Consider the following 20,181-nt stretch of genomic DNA (forward strand, 5'->3'; position numbering starts at 1 on the left):
CTCTCTCTCTCTCTCTTTTTTTTTTAGCTATACAGTTTTAGCATTATGTCTTCCAAGTTCCAAAACTGTGTTAATCTGTGATTAAGTTAAAAGTAACTGCTACTTTATGTCAGAAGTTGGCGTTTCTGGATAATAATGAACTATAATAATTTTCTGGTGACCTCTCAAGACATTTAGAAAAGCAATAAGAAAACTGAAATTCTCAGGCAGAATGCCCATACAGATATGGGAAAAATTTACTGCAGACCAAAAAATAGCAACTTATTCTATAACAGGGCTTAAGAGGAAAATCCTTTTTCTTTCCCTTTAAGGCCTCTTACAAATCTCTCTTTTGCTCATTGATTTCTCAAATGGCAAGAGAAACCTAAAAATGGCACCCATGATCAGAGTTGAGGAATGAAAATAAATACACAGAAATCTGAATTTGATTCCTAATATCTCACCTTTGTGAGTATTACATACTTTACATCTCTAAATATTTGGACAATATATGTAATTTTAAAATTGGACTAGCCTAAAGGGCCAACATTTGTCTAATGGCCTCTTGCTGTGAATATTACTTCAGGATTACCTTTTTGTGGGAAAATAAGGCCATTCTTCTGAGCCTATGAGGTTGAGACAGTCTCTAACCTTGAGAAAATTGAAAAAATAAAACGACTGTGAACTGTTTTCTTCTTTTCTGACAAAGCAAAGAGAAACTAGTGATAAAAGTGTTAGTTTAAAAGTTCAGACTACCCTGGGATTTATATGGTTTAAATAAATTTTTTTAAAAATAAATTTCAATAGGCAATTAAACTAGTGAGATTTGTTTAGGAAATTCTTCATGAAAGAAGTACATGTTCCTTTGGCAGGAAGAAAAAGTTTTCCCATCTGCAATCACTTTAATTTGTGCATGTGTGTTACACAACTCTTTGATGTACATGTCTGAGTTATGAAGGCACTCTAAGCTTGTCTTTTCAAATATCAGAGAGTCATCTATGAAGTTTTAGTAAACCCTGGATATATTGATGGTATAAATGAGATGTTCGCTGGAATAAGAAAGTGCATTGCATATTCTTTAAAAAATTAAAACATTTGGGACAAGTGAGGACAAAATTGTTTTGAATGTTGAGTGATTGGACATAGAAAGCCAGCTTTCAGACTCTATTATTAAGTTATTTTAAAATCGGCTCAGGAGTAAAGCTGTGTTTGGTTTGAAAGGAGGAGGAAGCCTCTCCCTCTCCAGTTTCAGGAAGATAACAGAGCTGCTTTGAAGAGGGAGATAAACAACATGGCTTGGGGTTCAGGTGTGCTGGGAAGGGGAGGTGCTGCTCAAGAGTGGGCAAGTTATCACCTTCAAGAACAGTCCTGAAAGTAGATGATTTCCGCAGCATTTCCAGAGCCTAGCATAAGGGTAAAAAGTATGAATACTATTTCTTCCAGGTTTATTTCCATCTAGAGACTGCATTTCATTAGAGAAAAAGAAATGTTAACTAAAAACTTGCTTTTATTTTTGAGACAGAGTCTCGCTCTGTCACTTAGACTGGAGTACAATGGCATAGTCTCAGCTCACTGCAACCTCTCCCTCCCAGGTTCAAGTGATTCCTTCCCAGGTTCAAGCTGCCTCCCGAGCAGCTGGGACTATAGGCATGTGCCATCATACCCGGCTAATTTTTGTATTTTTAGTAGAGATGAGGTTTCACCATGTTGGCCAGGCTTGTCTCGAACTCCTGACCTCGTGATCTGCCCACCTCAGCCTCCCGAAGTGCTGGGATTACAGGCATGAGCCACTGTGCCCGGCCAAAACTTGCTTTTTTAGATGTGACCAGGGATAAAATTTACCACCACAGAAGTAGGAATATACTAATTGGGTTCCAGATGCTAAGGTCAAGGTAATAACCCTTACTATTTTATTTTGGAATACTCCTAGTTGAATTTCTGAAATTTTTTTTATTTGTCAACCTCAAAGAAAAGTGTAATAGGACATGCAGGCTTAATTGGTTGTGTAAACTGACCTCAAAGAAAGAAATTATAGATGATTGTATTTCTCTACATAGGAATTTATTATTTAATTATTCCAGTTGAAATTGGAAGAACATTTTATTAGTATATTGTGTCATTCTTCCTGGGTTTCTAAGTTATGAAAAGGTACCCTTATTTTGTCACTTTGCTGGTTATTTAGTTGCCTAGACTACAAAATGAAGAGTAAAGATAAGACAATTTAATATATCCAAAATAAAATTATATGTCACATATGCACTATATATATATACACTCATACACATATATATGTATTTTTGTGTGTGTGTGTGTATATATGTATATATATAAACATATATATATATATAGGATTTACATAAAAATTTCTGGAGCAATCACAGATGTCTGGGGAAATACTTTTAATGCTATTTCTACAGAAATAAGGAAATATAAACATGAATGTGAAATTTTAATCAAGGAAAACCCATATCATAAAGCAATCTAATGATTATGTCTTCTTTTGTGACCAACACCTGAGGTTTTGAGCATTATCGTGAGTTTTTAATCATGTGATAATTTACTCAAGTTGCAGTCTTGTGTGGAAACATTATTTGGCGTATTTACTTTCTAACAATACATTTTTTGTGATTTTGGTAGGTTTAAATTGAAATAATAAGTATCCCTCTACATGATGTTGGTCTGGGCAATAATTTATTTGAATATGAACCCAAAAGCAGAGGCAAAGAAAGCAAAAATAGACAAATCGGATTACTTAAAAGCTTCTGCACAGCCAGGAAATTATCAACAGAGTGAAGAGACAGTGTACAGAAAGAGAGAGCATATTCTAAACCATATGTCTGATCAGGAGTTAATATCCAAAATATGTAAAGAACCTGAAAAACTCAATATTAAGAAAACAAGTAACTAAATTTAAAATGAAACAAAAAGACCTGACTAGACATTTCACAAAAGAAGACATTCGAATGGCCAAAAGCTAGATGAGAAAATGTTCAACATCGTTAATCATTAGGGAATTGCAACTAAACCATAATGAGGTATCGTCTCTTATCTGTCAGAATAACTATTATCGAAATGGCAACAGATAAGTGTTGGAGAAGATGTGGAGGATAGGGAATTTGTTGTATACTCTTGGCTGGAATATAAATTAGTACAGCCACTATGGAAAACTGTATAGAGGTTTCTGAAAAAATAAAAATAAAAATAGAACTACTCTATGATCCAGCAATCCCACTACTGTGTATACATCTATTGCCAAGGTTAGAATGCAATGGTGCAATCTCAGTTCACTGCAACCTCTGCCTCCCAGGTTCAAGCAACTCTTCTGCCTCAGCCTCCCAAATAGTTGGGATTACAGATGTGTGCCACCATGTTGGGTTTCACCATTTTGGCCAGGCTGGTCTCAAACTCCTGACCTCAAGTGATCCGCCCACCTCAGCCTCCCAAAGTGCTGGGATTACAGGCTTGAGCCACTGTGCCCAGACTCATTAAAAAAAAAAAAAAAAAAAAAAAAGATGGCATGCCTTTAGCACCCATCTAGATTCTAAGAATGAAATGTATCCATAGAATGATAAACGGTTTTACCTTTTTCTAATGGAAATTTGACAAGTTATATAATATGTAACTCTATGCTCCAAAACTGTTTCAAATGCATAAATTAGTAGGGCTTTTCTATTACTGAATAGTGTACAAATTAGATATATTATTTTTAATATCGAAAATATTCTAAACTTTGGGCTTCTGTTAAATCAGCTTTTAAACATTCTTAACAAAAAAGTATCACATACTTTACATCTCTAAATATTTGGACAATATATGTAATTTTAAAATGACATAGCCTTCATAAATTGTGGGGACAACAATTTTACTATGGGATGAAATTACACAGGATGCATAATGAGAGATGAATGTATTGCACACATAGATTAAAAGATTCTACAATCGTGCATATTGCAATGAAATCTTGCTTTGACATTATTTCCTTTGGATCCACATTAGGAATTCAGTAATTCTATCATGTATCTTTTTCAAAAATTACTGGAATACTAAAGTCACCGAAGCGTCCCATGATCAAATTTGACATTGATGTCTCTCTGTCCCTCTCTCTCTCTGTCTCAAACAGTAATAAAATGCTCATTACTTTAAGAGAATATTTGTCTAGAAAGATATATCGAATACTCTGGATAACAACATCCACTTTTTCAGGACAGAAGTAAAACCTTTCATGTTTGCAATACAAATCTAATTTTGTTGTATAAATTTATATAACAGATGTTAATCAATTTATGATATATATTTTAATAGAAACATACAACTCTGTTGTAGTTGCATAAATGTTTTTTATTGGGTAGTTTAATTGCTTTGGAAGATACTAATAAAACAACCTAAATGAGACCTAAGGTCTCCGTCTCTGGTATAAAATGCCAGTTTCTTTTATATGGAAACATGTATGACAATGTATTGTCAATCTAACACCTTTATTCTCCTTGAAATCTGCGTTGTTATTAACATAAAACCACTTAGCTCATTGTCGAATCTCAGTTCTGTCACTTAGTGAATGTATGACCCTGGGAAACTTGACTAACTTCTTTGAACTCAGTTTCTTCCTCTGTCGTTTGACAATTAACAGTGCATGGTAATTTCCCTTAAGCACAGTATTCCAAAGTATTCCCATCTTTCCCATGGTTCTATTGAAGGAGAATAAATAACAACCAATCATAAGACTAGTGTGCCTTTCTTAGGCACTGTTTGCTCTCTTTCATATTAGAGATATACCAATAACAGATTTTCCATTTCCAGAGGAGACTAAGATTTTATTTAGACTTTTTTAGAGTAATACTTATTCCAGAAGGGACTAAATGAAGGTACTATCAACCACAAATATATGTAGAGCAAACCCTGCATAACGGGGCCTTTTCCAAGGGCTTTATATATATGAACTCCTCTAATCTTTGGATCAATGTTTTGAGGTGGGCCCTATTATTTTCACCTATTCTTCAGAGGAAAAAATTAAGTCCAAAAAAATTAGTTAAGTTTCCCAGGGTCATACATTCACTAAACGACAGAATTGACATTCAACCACCAGCTTAGTAGTTTTATGTTAATAGCAAAGCAGATTTCAAGAATAATAATAAAGGTGTTAGGAAATAATCTCATGAGGGAGGTGAGGCTGTTATTGCTGGGGAACAAAAGAGCAGAGCTGAAGGTTTAAGCACTGAGGGCAAGAAATTCCCATCAGCAGAAAATGGAATAAGTCTACTTTAACAAAATGTCTACAAAATGCACATTTAATAATACAAGCTGCATTGATTTTGTTTTGTTCATTGATACAGAAGAAAGCCTTTCATGCTATGCTTGCTGCTACAGAAGGGCAGAAATGTTAAAAGATAACATAAAAACCAAGTCATCCTTTCCAATGTGATAAAACTTGCTCTCTGCAAAGGGAATATATTCAAATCCATGGCAGATCTCCAACTATTAGAATACAGATATATTAAATTATTCATTGATTTTGGCAAATTATGAGGAACACAGGTTTTAGAAGATAATCATCTAACTGAACACAATTTGATTATTTTCAAATAAACAAAATTTTGTTTAATTCAAAATACGGAATCTATTCCGAGAGTAGCCATAGAGCAATTTCATTTTGAATGGTCCTGTCTCATTTCATTTACAAAAAAAATGCATCCTTCACATTCCCAGAATAGTTTTTGTTAGTGTAAGTGACTTAGTGAAAGTTTAGTAAACATATTCCTAAATTGTAAATACAGACGGCGTACATTATAATAGGTGGCTTCAAAGCGGAATGCATTTTTTTCTTCTCTCTCATTTTGTTTTAATTAGTCCATTCAGAATATCAAGTAGCCAAAGAGCAAGTAGGGATGCTGTTTGTTTCAAGCAGGGTCCGAGGTGCTTAAGGCCCATGGGTGAATGAGTTCTATCCTGCCCTGAGGAAACTGGCATTCCAACCAGATAAAGAGACCTAAAATTTTGTAAAATAAACTCAAGACACCTGAAAATTATGAAGCATAGCTATTTGTTTCAAGGAAATTTGTTCAATTCCCATTTCATAGTTGTCAAATAATATAAACTGTGTGTTTTAGAACCCTCTTTAAAAGTAATAAGTTGACTTCCTCTCAAGCTTGGCATTTGGTCGGTGGGGACCCATGGAGTTCAACATGCGTATGGAGAGGTGTTATTTCTGTTCGCGACCATTGACCCTGGCCACGGCATGATGTTCATCTGCAGCGATTGCCAGGGTTCAGATTTTGTAAATCTAATTGTCATAAAAACTTTAAAAAGAAGTGCAGTCCTCTCAAAGTTAGGTGGAGCAAAACATTCTGGAAGGCAGCTGGCAAAGAGCTTACAGTGGATAATTCATTTGAATTTGAAAAACATAGAAATGAGCCTATGAAATACTAGCAAGAGCGATGGAATAAAAGTATTGATGGAAGGAAGAAAGTTGAAGAGATCGAACAGAAACACCAAGCTAAATTTATAATGAACAGATGGAAGAACAATAAAGAGCTACAGAAAGTTCAGGATATCAAAGAAGTCAAGCAAAACATCCATCTTATCTGAACACCTCTTGGAGGCAAAGGGAAGCAGTTGGAAGAGAAAGTGGTACAGCAGTTACAAGAGAATGTGGACATGGAAGATGCTTCTTAAAAATCGCCATTTCTTTTATGTGCATCTGAAAATGCCCTTTGGAGACTTGGAACTGCTAAATTGTTAGTTTATTTTTTACATTAGATCACTTAAATAAAAAATGATTAAAATATATCTTTCCTACATTGCCATCTATAAAACATCAGATACTATGGATGTTACATTGCATCTCAGTGTTAAATCTTCACTGATAGATGTACTTATGTAAATCATGAAAATTCTACTTATAACTATAGAAGTGAATTGTGGACATAAAATGGTTGTGCCTTTTGGGTAGTGGCACTAGGCAGTATTTGTGTAGTAACGAATGGCAAAAGTTCATGACTAGCGATGTATAAAATAAAATATTCTTTGCAGTAAAATATTCCCTTTATTAACGTTATGGAAGGTGGGATAGAACAAGGAACTAACAATTTCTATGACAGCATCAAATATTATTTTGATTTTGGTATTTCCCCTTTTGGTTTATTTGGATCTTGGAAGAGCATAATGACATTGTTTGATGAAGCCTGATTATTCTGGACTGTTTTGACCTGGTTTAGCTGTTCTGATAGGTAGTTGTGGATGGTGGGGATGAGAACCAAATAATCTTTGCCTGTAATGACACTACACTCTAGAATTTCCACTTTGGAGACTATTCAGTTCTAACTTGTGATTCTTGGTAGAACAAACTTTATTTTTCCTAGCCGAGCAATTATCTAGAAGCAGGGGAATCCCAGCGCCTTTTAAAAGTTATTATGGGGTTTTCTTTCAAAAAGCTCCTGTTTTTGGAAAGTAGAATTTATGGCTACAACATCTGTTCATTATTTGCACATAAAATAAAGCCATTTAAAAAGTTTAATACAATTAATAAGTTGAGGTGTTTGTCATATTTACTGACTCCCTTAAATAAATTATCTCAAAATTCAAGAATCACATCAGACTTGTTCTGAGATTAAATCATAAAGACTTGAAAGGGGTATCATATTTTTGTAATTTGATATAGTTTTTATTTGAATTTGATTTTAATTTGAATTAATTTTTATAGTATGCATATGACAGAGAAGTAATACTTTAGATTTTTTTAAATAGCCTCTTTCCAAATATTCTGTTTAAGTCTCAAAATGAAACTTAAAACTGTATCAGCATAACTGATATTACTATAAATACAGCACTTACTAAAACTAAATACGTAGGACCAGTTAGTTAAAATTTTAAAGATGTTAACTTTATGATGAAAATGAACATGAGATACGAAAAAAGAGCAAGATGATTGGTGATCAGGAAGAGTGAAATATTTTTATTGAAAATAAATCTTGTAAGAAAAATGAAAGACAAAGATACTTTTTTTTTTTTTTGGAGATGCAGTCTTGCTCTGTTGCCGAGGCTGGAGTGCAGTGGCACGATCTTGGCTCACTGCAACCTCTGCCTCCTGGGTTCAAGCAATTCTCCTGCCTCAGTCTCTGGAGTAGCTGGGATTATGGGCGTAATCATGTCCAGCTAATTTTTGTGTATTTACTAAAGATGGGGTTTCGCCATGTTGGCCAGGCTGGTCTCAAACTCCTGACCTCAGGTGATCCACCCACTTTTGTCTCCCAAAATTCTAGGACTATAGGCGTGAGCCAACTTGCCCAGCCAAAAATGCATTTTTTAAATCACAAGAGAAATGTAGGCCCTATTTAACTCAAGAAGTCTTCCATTGTTGCTATTTACAAATTAATTTCTCCTTATAACATTCTAAATGCTGATGAAATCAGAAATTTAAAATCTAAGTGTGTGTTTAAAACCTCGTGAGGGCCAATTTCCTTTCTAGTCCATAATGCTCTAGTTAAATATGAATATCTATTTATATTATTGGTAATAGCAGACATAAGTTCCATTTCCTCTGATTTTTTTTCAACTTTTATAGCAAGACTGAAAGGTTGGAGATAAAGCTTTATAAATTTTAAGTTTAATTCAAGTAAAGACAGTTACATTTAAATTTTACAGTAACTGATCGACTTTGAAAAACACATGCTCCCTCGAGTTTTAGTTAGAATTCCACTGAGACCGGAAGTAGTTATCTTTCTTCCTTTTCAGGATAACCAAACAAAAAATCTAAAAACGTGTGTGTTGACAATCTACTTTAAGATTTTGGGGCCGGGCGCGGTGGCTCAAGCCTGTAATCCCAGCACTTTGGGAGGCCGAGGCAGGTGGATCACGAGGTCAAGAGATCGAGACCATCCTGGTCAACATGGTGAAACTCCGTCTCTACTAAAAATACAAAAAATTAGCTGGGCATAGTGGCGTGTGCCTGTAATCCCAGCTACTCAGGAGGCTGAGGCAGGAGAATTGCCTGAACCCAGGAGGCGGAGGTTGCGGTGAGCCGAGATCGCGCCATTGCACTCCAGCCTGGGTAACAAGAGCGAAACTCCGTCTCAAAAAAAAAAAAAAAAAAAGATTTTGAAAGTCCATATATTGAAAAACGTTTTTCATACATGAAGTTAATTATCTTACAATTATATATATTACATTGCATGTATTATATTATATATAATACACATACATATATATGAAATAACTATTTGGAGAAGAACAGTGCTTTATCATCTCTTGTTAAGCTGATAGTCTGTCTGTTCTTTTCTTTATATTAAAGGATGCCAAGCCACAGCCTTACATAGTAACACAATAATATAACAAGTACATGTACTATTGTGACCATTTTCCCCTACCACCACTATTTACAGCATGGTGGAGGCAAATGCCTTTCTTGGTTTGCCATTATTACCTGCCTTTTGAACCCTGGTGAGATTTCTCAAATGTTCATTCGTACAAACATGTTATATTTCTGTGTTTTCATAATGCTAGTCAGAGCAGTACCTCCTGGCCACTTTGGAATTCGTGAGGAGAAGAAGTAGAATAAAATGTTTTAGTTGATTTTATAATGCCTATTTCAAAAATTGAAAATGAAACTCATTCTACACAAAAGAACCATTTTAAAATCTTCTTGGCTAGTAGAGATACTTGAAGGAGAGATTGTGATTTCTGCAGATCATTGACTATCAACTAGAGAAGATGGCATTTGATTTTCATGTTAATCACAAAGGTGTTCTGAGTTACAAAGATGGAAAACACTGATTTGGTTGCTCTGTGTTTTGATACTGTGATAGGAATTCCTCATTATTTATGTTTCAGTATAAGAAAAACTAATTATCCTGACATTTTAAAAATGTATATGATATATATAAATATACTATAGTTAATGCATAATATAATACTAAAATGTCATATTGTATATTACATATTACATCATATATATAAAATGTCAGAGTAAGTAGTTTTTCTCATATTGAAAAAGAATTCTTATCATAATATAATATATAATATGATATTATAATATATAAGATTATATATGATATATATTCTAATATAATTATAATATATAATATACTTACATATTATATCATCTAAGCATATTATGTGTATATACTATATGCATATACTTATATAAGTATATTATATCTTATAATATATATATATTTTACATATATATATATACATACACACACACACACACACACACATACACACACACACACACGAACACACAGATATATGTTGCCTGGGTTTTTTCTTTATTTTTTTCTGAGAGGTTGAATGGGGAGGTCAATGAATTCTTATCTAATTTACCAAATATATTTATCATTTTAAATTGCATATTGTTTCTAATTCTGGCACTGCTCTATACTTTGAGATGCAGTATAAATGAAAATTCTACATTATATCCAGCCTGTCAGGCTTTGGTAATTCAGTAGGAAGGAGGGACAACCAGTCACAGTAATGGTGATTTCAAGCTGGGACAGGTACCCTGGAGGGAGGAGTTTTGGGGATGTGAGAGCAGGGGATCAGCATGACCTGGAAGTGCTTGGTGATCAGTGCTTGGTGGTCAGTGCTGGCAGGGTGTGCAATCCAAGGAGTCTTTCCTGTGTGAGTGACACTACCTAAGAGGTACAATAGTTCACACTCTTAGGCACAGAAACCTTCCCTATAAACAGAACATGTCCATCAAGTAGGCATTTTGTTCTTTAACTCTCAACATAAAAATTGTTAGACATTTACCAACAAATGCTGAGGCTGTGGCATTTTCATCTAAATACATAGCCTGGAAATAATACCTTAATTCTAGAGTAGTGGTGAGTGTAAACATTATTTCAAAATGCCTACAACAACATAATGTGAAAATAGCTGTAATTTTCCTTGGTAAGACACAAAGATACTGCCCATTCGTCTGTGGTTTGTTGTCGATATAATTGAAAGGAAAGCCACCTGTTAGTTAAGGGTGATTCAATATAAATATGTAATTATGTTCCCCATTCCAGTTCATGAGTCTTTTGAATATCCGCAGATGACTTCAGTGAAATAATCTTAATGGAGAAAGTTCAAGGGTCTCTTTTCCTTTATTTATTTATTTATTTTGCCTAAATAAAAAAATATCTGCACTCTAAATTCCTTCTCCAGACTCCTTAGGTTTATAGATATCTCACAGGTAGCACTAACATGTTCTAAACAGGGTTATTTATGTTACCTTTTGTCATATACTCAGAAGACCAGTATCAAATGTGCAGATCTAACACCGGATGTCATTAAAACCTCTTTTAAAATGAACAAAATACTTTTTTCTAGAAAAATTGCAGAAATCTGGTTTCCAAAATTTTCACATTAGAGGGGAGGCATCAAGATTATCTTTGACTTTCATGTAGGGATAATCAATGGGAGAACTACCTGGAGTTTCAAGAACATTTTAAGTTATCATGTCCTCTTTCTAGAGTAATCGTGTTTTATTCTTGGGGACAATTAGGATGTGACATGTACACTTAAAATCTGAATGGAGATGTTCGTGATTAGAATAGCATTTTCTGACATTGTATTAAGTACTTCATATTATGCTAAGTATTTTACACATTCTAAACCTTAAAGAATTGTGCAAGATTGCCAGGCATGGTGGGTCACTCCTGTAATCCCAGCACTTTGGGAGGCTGAGGCAGGCATATCAAGAGTTCAGGAGACAGAGACCATCCTGGCCAACATGGTGAAACCCTGTCTCTACTAAAAATACAAAAATTAGCTGGGCATGGTGGCGCATGCCTGTAATCTCAGCTACTCAGGAGGCTGAGGCAGGAGAATAGCTTGAATACGGGAGGCAGAGGTTGCAGTGAGCTGAGATCATGCCACTGCACTCCAGCCTGGGGACAGAGTGAGACACTGTCTGAAAAAACAAAAACAAAAACAAAAAACAAATAAAAATGCAAGGTCAGGGAAATGAGCCCTAATTTACAAATGTGGAAACTGAGGCTTAACTTTATCTGACTCCTATGGTGATTTTGATGCATATTCTCCGAGCCTTTGATAGAAGTCATGCCTCCCAGACATTTGATTCTATAGAACATAGGACAGACAATATCATAAAACTTTTTTTTTGCAGGGAGTATTTTGGATGCAAAGGCCTCCTTAGGAACAAAGCTTTATTAAGGTAGACTCCTCCTAGAAATGTCTGGAAGCTGTTCTGTTTCTACCTTAGCTGCTTTCAGTTAACCTCAAAGCTTCCTGAGTAATTAAAAACTGTTCTGCTGCTTTGTTGATGATGCATTTAAATTTATTTTGATTCAGTTGGAAGGCTTTGTGATAAATACCCTTGTCTGACTTGTCAATATTTCCTAGATTTGGGGCTCCTGTGGCAAACTGTTACACAGGCAGGATTTTGAAGTTGGTCTGGAATTTCTTTTCCCTGGTTATTTCTCTAAGGTATCTTTTTATCAGACTGACTGCACAGAAGTGCTCATAAATGTAGTTGAACTGAGAGCTCTCATGAAGGGAAAGATCGCTCTCTCTTTTTACCCTCTCACTTTTAGCAGCTTCCATGATATTATTGCTTAATGCATCAAACTCTTGATAGTTCATGATGTCAATCAAAACCTTGTCTTGGGGTTCCCAAATAACACATTTTATTTCATAATTATTATTTTCACCTAAATACCACTCAATTTTATTTAACCAAAAATATTAAACCCTATTCAAATCTGTTCTCCATTTCCACAAATGTTCCTATCTACCTAGTCACAAAAATCATATATTAGGATTTTTTTTTTTGTTATTTTTCATGTATCTCTCTCTTCCAAATATCTATCAACAATCCTGGCAGTTTTGCCACCAAATGACATTTCAACATGCTTGAATTCTCTCCATCTCAACTCTAGCATCTTATGTATTTATGCTATAATTTATTCATTTCAAGAAATGCTTCTATAGCACGTGCTAGGCATCAGATGCTCTTCTAGCCACAAGGCCATAATATTTAACTGAAGCAAACTTCTGTTCTCTGGAGAGTACAGTGGACCTTATAGAATGACTTCAATTTGCATAATGCATAGCAGTAGTTCTTTTGGAGGGAATATTGTATTTCAGTAACACTATGTTCTCTGTGCAGAGTTCTATTGCTAATTTCTCTGATTTTTTTGAACATAACAGGGTAGAATCAAAGTCTCTTCTGGTCATCTAACTAACAAGGGTTATGTAGGTCATAATGAATTGTTAGTAAGCAAAACAAAATAAACCACAGACATTCAGAGTATTTATGTTATTATTTAAGCGATTGCAGGTCTCGACTTGCATAATTATAATGCTCTATCTCAAATCCTTAAATTATATGCCATTTCAATAACTGTCTCAGTTTAATATTCCTGTCTCCTTCAGTTACAACACAATTGTTTCAAAACAACTTGTATTGTTGCATGTTCTCAAAACATGGTGTTAACAAAAAAGGTTAATAGAATTTCAAATGCCAGTCAATCTAGGAAGTTTGCCAGGTTTTACTGTTTGAGTTTAGAAAAACAGAATTAAGTTAGTCCAACTTTTGACAAAATCTAAAAAAACGAAGATAATTTTCTCAACAGAACTGTTTATTTTCTATTTTGCCAACTCTGTGCTTCAACAACCATTAGAATTTTGATGTACCTGCCTTTTTTTTTCCATGAGAAATACAGAAGCTAGTAGGCTCATAAGGTAAAAAGCAATATTGTCATTTAAAATTACTTTCTCTAAAGTTTTTCTATTAAGTTTCAGAATAGTTTGGCTGATTCTGAAAATGATGGAGCACACATTAGATTAATGTTTAATATACGATCAAAGAGATTTAGAAATCAAAGTAATTGATCTATTTGGGATGATGAAAATACAGGTGTACCTTAGAGATATGGCAGATTAAGTTGCAGACTACAGCAGTAAAGCAAATATCACAATAAAGTGTCACATAGACGTTTTCACTTCCAAGTGCATATAAGACTTGTGTTTACACTTCAGTATAGTCTATTAAGTGCCCAAGAGCATTATGTCTACAAAGCAATGTACCTACTTTAATTTAAATACATCTTCTTTGTCTTCAAATGCTCTTTCCTCTTTGCGTCTGTGTCCTCATCTCTTCTTCTTACAAGAACATTAGTCATAATGGATTAAAGCCCACCCATATGACCTCAGTTTATATTAATTACCCACTTAAAGGCTCTACTCCAAATAATGTCACATTCTAAGATACCTGGTGTTAAGACTTCAACATTATGAATTTTGGAGTGGGAGTGGGGACATAACTCAGCCCATGACAGGACGAAAAGGTAAAATTAGGATCTCAGTGGTATCAGATGTTTAAAAGGCAGGGGAGGAAAGGGGACAATTCAGAACCAGAAGTCAGGCACTCTGGTTTTTTCCTTTCCTTTGTAGGGAACCTTTGGAATAGAGTGGAAGGAACATCTCAGCTGATGCCTTGGGAGAATAAAAACTAGACCAGTCTCAGCTTTCATCCCTACTCTGGGTTCCTGCCTAACAAACATGGAGAACAGAACCAGGAGAACCACATGAATCCTTCTGGGAACTCTGCTCTGTTTGGTGTCAATAGAGGTGGGAAAGGTGGAGGGACTTTGCTCATGTTTAAAAGAAAACTTAGGCCAGGAACGGTGGCTCACGCCTATAATCCTAGCACTTTGGGAGGTCGAGGTGGGAGGATCACCTGAGGTCAGGATTTCAAGACCAGCCTGGGCAACAGAGTAAAACCCCATCTGTACTCAAAATACAAAAAACAATTAGCAGGGCATGGTGGCATGAGCCTGTAGTCCCAGCTACCTGGGAGGCTGAGGCAGGAGAATTGCTTGAACCTGGGAGACAGAGGTTGCGGCAAGCTGAGATCAAGCCACTGCACTCCAGCCTGAATGACAGAGCAAGACTCCATCGCAAAAAAAAAAAAAAAAAAAAGAAAATCGAAAATGTAAAGCTTTATTCCTCAATAAATCACTTTGTAATCCACTTAACAACAACAAAAAAAAAATACTTCGGTGCTAAAAAATGCTAATGATCATTTGAGCCTTCACAAGTCGTAGTATTTTGCTGGTGGAGGGTCTACCCTTGTTACTGATGGCTGCTGACTGGTGAGGGTGGTGGTCGCAGAAGACTGGGAAGGCTGTTGCAGTTTCTTAAGACAACAGTGAACTGTGTTGCATCGACCGACTCTTCCTTTCCGGAGAAATATCTCGTAGCATGAGATGCTGTTTGTTACTGTTTTGCCCACAGCAGAAAATGTAATCAAAACTATCATCAGTTACCTCATTCCCTGCCACCGTTTTATCAGTTAAGTTTAGGTTCTGTTCAAAGTCCTTTACTGCCATTTCAATGATGTTCAAAGCATCTACAGTAAAGTAGCTTCCACCTCAACAGACCACACTCTTTGCTCATTGTAAGAAGCAAGTGATTCATTCAGATTTTATCATGAGTTCACAAAAATTTAGTCACATCTTCAGGCTCCACTTCTAATTCTAGTTCCCTTGCTATTCCACCACATCTGCAGTGACTTCCTTTGCTATTTTGAACCTCTCAATGTCATCCATGATGATTGGATCGACTTCCTCCAATTCCTGTTAGTGCTGATGTTTTGACTTCCTCCCATGAATCATGAATGTTTTTAATGACATTTAGATTTTGTCTAGAAAGTTTTCAATCTACTTTTTCCCAGTTCATCAGAGGAATCACTATGTCTGGCAGCTATAGCCTTGCAAAATGTATTTCTTAAATAGTAAGAAAGGAAAGCCAAAATTCCTCCTTGATCCATGGGTTGCAGAATGGATATTGTGTTAGCTGACATGGAAACAGTATTAGTCTACTTGCATATCTTCACCAGAGATTTTAGGTGACCAGGTGCACTGTCAATGAGCAGTAACATTTTACAAGATTTGTTTTTTTTCTCTGATCGGTCGGTCTCAACAGTGAGCTTAACATATCCAGTAAACCATGCTGTAGAAAGATGCACTGTCATCCTGGCTTCACTGTTGTATTTATAGGACACAAGCAGAGTAGATATAGCATAATTCTTATGGGCAGGAGGATTTTCTGAATGGTTAATTGGCATTGGCTTCACCATAAAGTTACCAGCTACACTAGCTCCTAACAAAGAGAGTCAACCTGGACTTTGAAGATTTGAAACCAGACGCTGACTTCTCTCTAGCTATGAAAGTCTTGGGTGGCATCTTTTTCCAATCCAAAGCTCTTTTTTCTACATGGTAAAATCTGTTTATCCTCCTTTATCAGTTCCCTTATACAGATTTTTCTGGATAACTTGCTGCAGCTTCTACAACAGCACTTGCTGCTTCAAACCTTGCACTTTTTTTTTTACAGAGATGGGTTCTTTTTTTAAATCTCACAAACCAGTCTCTGCTAGCTTCAGACTTTCTTCTGCAGCTTCCTCACTTCCCTCAGCCTTCAGAGCATTGAAGAGAGCTAGGGCCTTGCTCTGGATTAGGCTTTGGCTTAAGGGAATGTTGTGGTTGGTTTGATCTTCTATCCAGACCACCAACACTTTCTCTGTATCATCAACAAGGCTGTTTCCCTTTCTTATCATTCCTGTGTTCACTGGAATATTATTTAATCTCCTTCAAAAGTTTCTCCTTTGCACTCACAACTTGGCTAAGTATTTTGCACAAGAGGGCTAGCTTTTGGCTTATCCTGGCTTTCAGCATGACTTTCTCACTAAGTGTAATCATTTCTAGCTTTTGATTTAAAGTGAGAGATGTGTGACTCTTCCTTTCATTCGAACATATGAGATGAGTGAATGGCTGATAGGTGGAGCAGTCAGAGCACACACATTGATCAAATACGTGCCCTGCCTTCTATGGGTGTGGTTCCTGGCACCCCAAAATAATTACAATAGTAGCATCAAAGATCAGAGATCATCATAACAGACATAATAATTTTTAAAAACTTTGAAATATTACAAAAATTACCAAAATGTGACAGACACGAAGTGAGTATATGCTGTTGAAAAAATGGCACTGATAAATTTGCTAATGCAGGGTTACACACAACTCCAATTTGCAAAAGGTGCAATATCTGCACAGCACAGTAAGGCAATGCACAATAAAACAAGATATGCCTGTATCTGAAATTTAGTTTTTATCTATATGTCACAACATGAAGTGTTTTTGAATTAATAACTTGAAGCCTTACACTGCCCTAATGAAGATATGTTTCCCAAAATGCACTGGACATTCATATGCATCTGATCATTAAAAGTTCTTTATATAATAAGCATTTTCATTTTTGTTTGCATACTTATTTCAAAAATTTCTTTATGCCTTATTTCTTGCATTTACCAATTTGCTAACCTTCATAGGGTACATTTTTGGGTAATTGTTTTTTTAAAGAACTGCATAAATTCCAACCACATCCATTTATAAGAAAATGTACCTTTCCCAATTTTCCAACATTTTTCAAAAGTGGAAATTTGGCATAAGTACAGCAGCACAGCATGACTCAGCATATCACTATCAAAATGTGAAACAGCTCTTCTCCCCCTACTTGAAACTCTTAAGTATAACTTATGGAAAAGTCATCACATCTATCTTTTAGGTTTCTTACAATGCCTAGTGAAATGAATAGGCATCTTGCAAATATCTGTTGAAGGAATGAATGCAGCGATACCTCACTTCAGTGCTGTTATGCATAGTTACACTTCCAAGTGACTTTCCTTTGCTTTGTTTAATGTGGATGGCACAATCTTGAGTGATGAGAGAAGGGTACATATTTTCTACGACTTGTACACACTTGATAATTGCTAAAGCACAACATGGTTTATAATCTATCACGTGACTGGACATTATATGGTCAACTTTCTCTGTTTTAGCTTTGTTTCTTTTGGACTTTGCATAATGACCAACAAATTAAGTAGACTCAAGTATAAACAATTTTCTTGCCAATTAATTTCAGTTATGTTTATTTCCCATTTTCAGACTCTCATTTTTTTTTTCAAATTTTGATCAACAGGAATTATTACATTTTCCAGAGCTGTGCCCCAGCAATAGATACTTTATCTTTTCCCAAACTTTTTTTGTTATGTCATTTTTCTTTTCTTTTCTTTCCTTTTTTTTTAAATATATATATATATATATATATATATATATATATATATATATATATTGTACTTTAGGTTCTAGGGTACATATGCATATCATGCAGGATCATTGCACAGGTACATACATGGCAATGTGGTTTGCTGCCTCCATCCCCCCATCACCTATATCTGGCATTTCTCCCCATGTTATCCCTCCCCATCCTCCCTACCCCCAAATTTAGTGAATGCCAAGGTGGTAGATGTGGTGAAAAGAAAGCTATTTAGTGCTCTGCTCCCCCTCCTGGCTGAGTTTCATATTACAGTTTGAGTTTCTGAGTTTCATAGTACAGTTCGAGTATTGCAGTTTCTGTTGTAAAGTGATGTAACAGCAACTTCTCATCTATATGTGTATTCATAATTTTCTGTTAATATCCTGTTTGTGTTCAGATCCTTCTTTCATTTAAAATATACTTCATTATTATAGCAGGTTTGTTTGGATCCTGATTCAAACAAACCAGTGTTAAAATAGCATAATATTAGAAATCTAAAAAAAAAAGTAATTATGGAATGGGTAACAAGATATTATTGTTGATTTTATTAATTTAATCAATATATTATGGTTATGGAAGAAGATGTCCAATTTTTGTAAATATATGTTGATGTATGTAGGGCTAGAATGGCATAATATCTGTTATTCGCTTCAAAGTACCCTATCAAAAAAGTATATTTAAAGCTTTCACAGAGGTAGAGAGTAGGATAGTGATAACTGGAAGCAGGAAAGGGTAGGAGAAAGAGGCGGGGAGTGAGAGGTTAGCTAACACCAGCACTGCAGCATAACTATAGAGAGCAATTTGTTGTATATATTCAACTAGCCAGAAGAGAATATTTGGAATATTCTCAACACATACATGATAAATGTTTGAGGCTATGGAGTTGCTAATTACCCTCATTTGATCGTAACATCCTATACCCGTGTATCAAAATATCACATTGTACCCATAAATATGTACAATTACTTTGTGCCATTTAAAAATAGTGACTGGGATCTAATGTACAACAAACACCATGACTGTAGTTAACAATATTGTATTGTATAGTTGAAAACTGGTAAGAGATAGATTTTAAGTCTTCTCACCATACCAAAGAAAAGTTAACTATGTGAGGTAATAGATATATTAATTAATTTGATTATGGTGATCATTTCACAATGTCTACAGAAAGTTTATCTCAAAATATTGAGTTGTATACTTTAAATATATACAATTTTTATTTGGCAATAATATCTCAATAAAGTCATTAATAGAAAACATAATAATAATAAGTTAAAAAATCTGATCATTTTTAATTGGATATATGGATCAAATATAATAAAATGTTGAAGTCCTTTTTCAAATTTTTGAAAATAATTTGAGTTAGCATGATAGACATATGAAAGTCATTATGCTATTCACTCTACTTTTTTACATATCTTATTTTTTTCCAAAATTAAGTTTTAAAATGTTTCTTGATTGTGATTATGAAGAAAGCTTCAACAACTATTCCGAAGCAGAAATAATATTCATGACATTTGGGACTAAAAAAAGTGACTGAACTATTACCAAACTTGGGACTGTGAGAAACAAAAACAACAGAGGTATTGTCTCAGATTTTATGTGAATGTAGATAGTAGGTTTATTTTTTTCAAAAAGTGTCTTGCTCTGTCACCCAGGCTGGAGTTCAGTGGTGCGATCTTGGCTCACTGCAACCTCCACCTCCTGGGTTCAAGTGATTCTCCTGCCTCAGCCTCCCAAATAGCTGGGACTACAGGCGTGCACCACCATGCCTGTTTTGTATTTTTAGTAAAAACTGGGTTTCACCATGTTAGGATGGTCTCAATCTACTGACCTCATCATCTGCCCACCTCAGCCTCCCAATATTCAGTAGACTTTAAATGCCCAAGGCATCAATCATTACCACGTCACAACTCCTTTCAAAGCTCAACAGGAGTGGAAATGAGCCCTGCTTCTGAGCAAGAAGGATGAGGAAGGAAAGTAAAGCCTGCCCTGTTATTTCCAGGGAAGGACTTTGCAGCCACAAAGAAACGACTGTACCAAACCCTGCGGAGAGCCCTGCTGGAGCCTGGTTGAACCTACGGTGCCCTTTTTCCTGTTGAT

General features: G+C 35.3%; 1 pseudogene; it reads left to right on the plus strand.

The window, feature by feature from the left end:
• The first annotated feature begins 6,158 nt into the window (after positions 1-6,158).
• LOC105720692 (probable ribosome biogenesis protein RLP24) lies at positions 6,159-6,648 on the plus strand (annotated as a pseudogene).
• Positions 6,649-20,181: the final 13,533 nt, after the last annotated feature.

This window comes from Aotus nancymaae, unplaced genomic scaffold (assembly GCF_030222135.1).
Source record: "Aotus nancymaae isolate 86718 unplaced genomic scaffold, 86718_ANA_hifiasm-v0.15.2.pri h1tg000090l, whole genome shotgun sequence".
In the NCBI taxonomy this organism is placed as follows: domain Eukaryota; kingdom Metazoa; phylum Chordata; class Mammalia; order Primates; family Aotidae; genus Aotus; species Aotus nancymaae.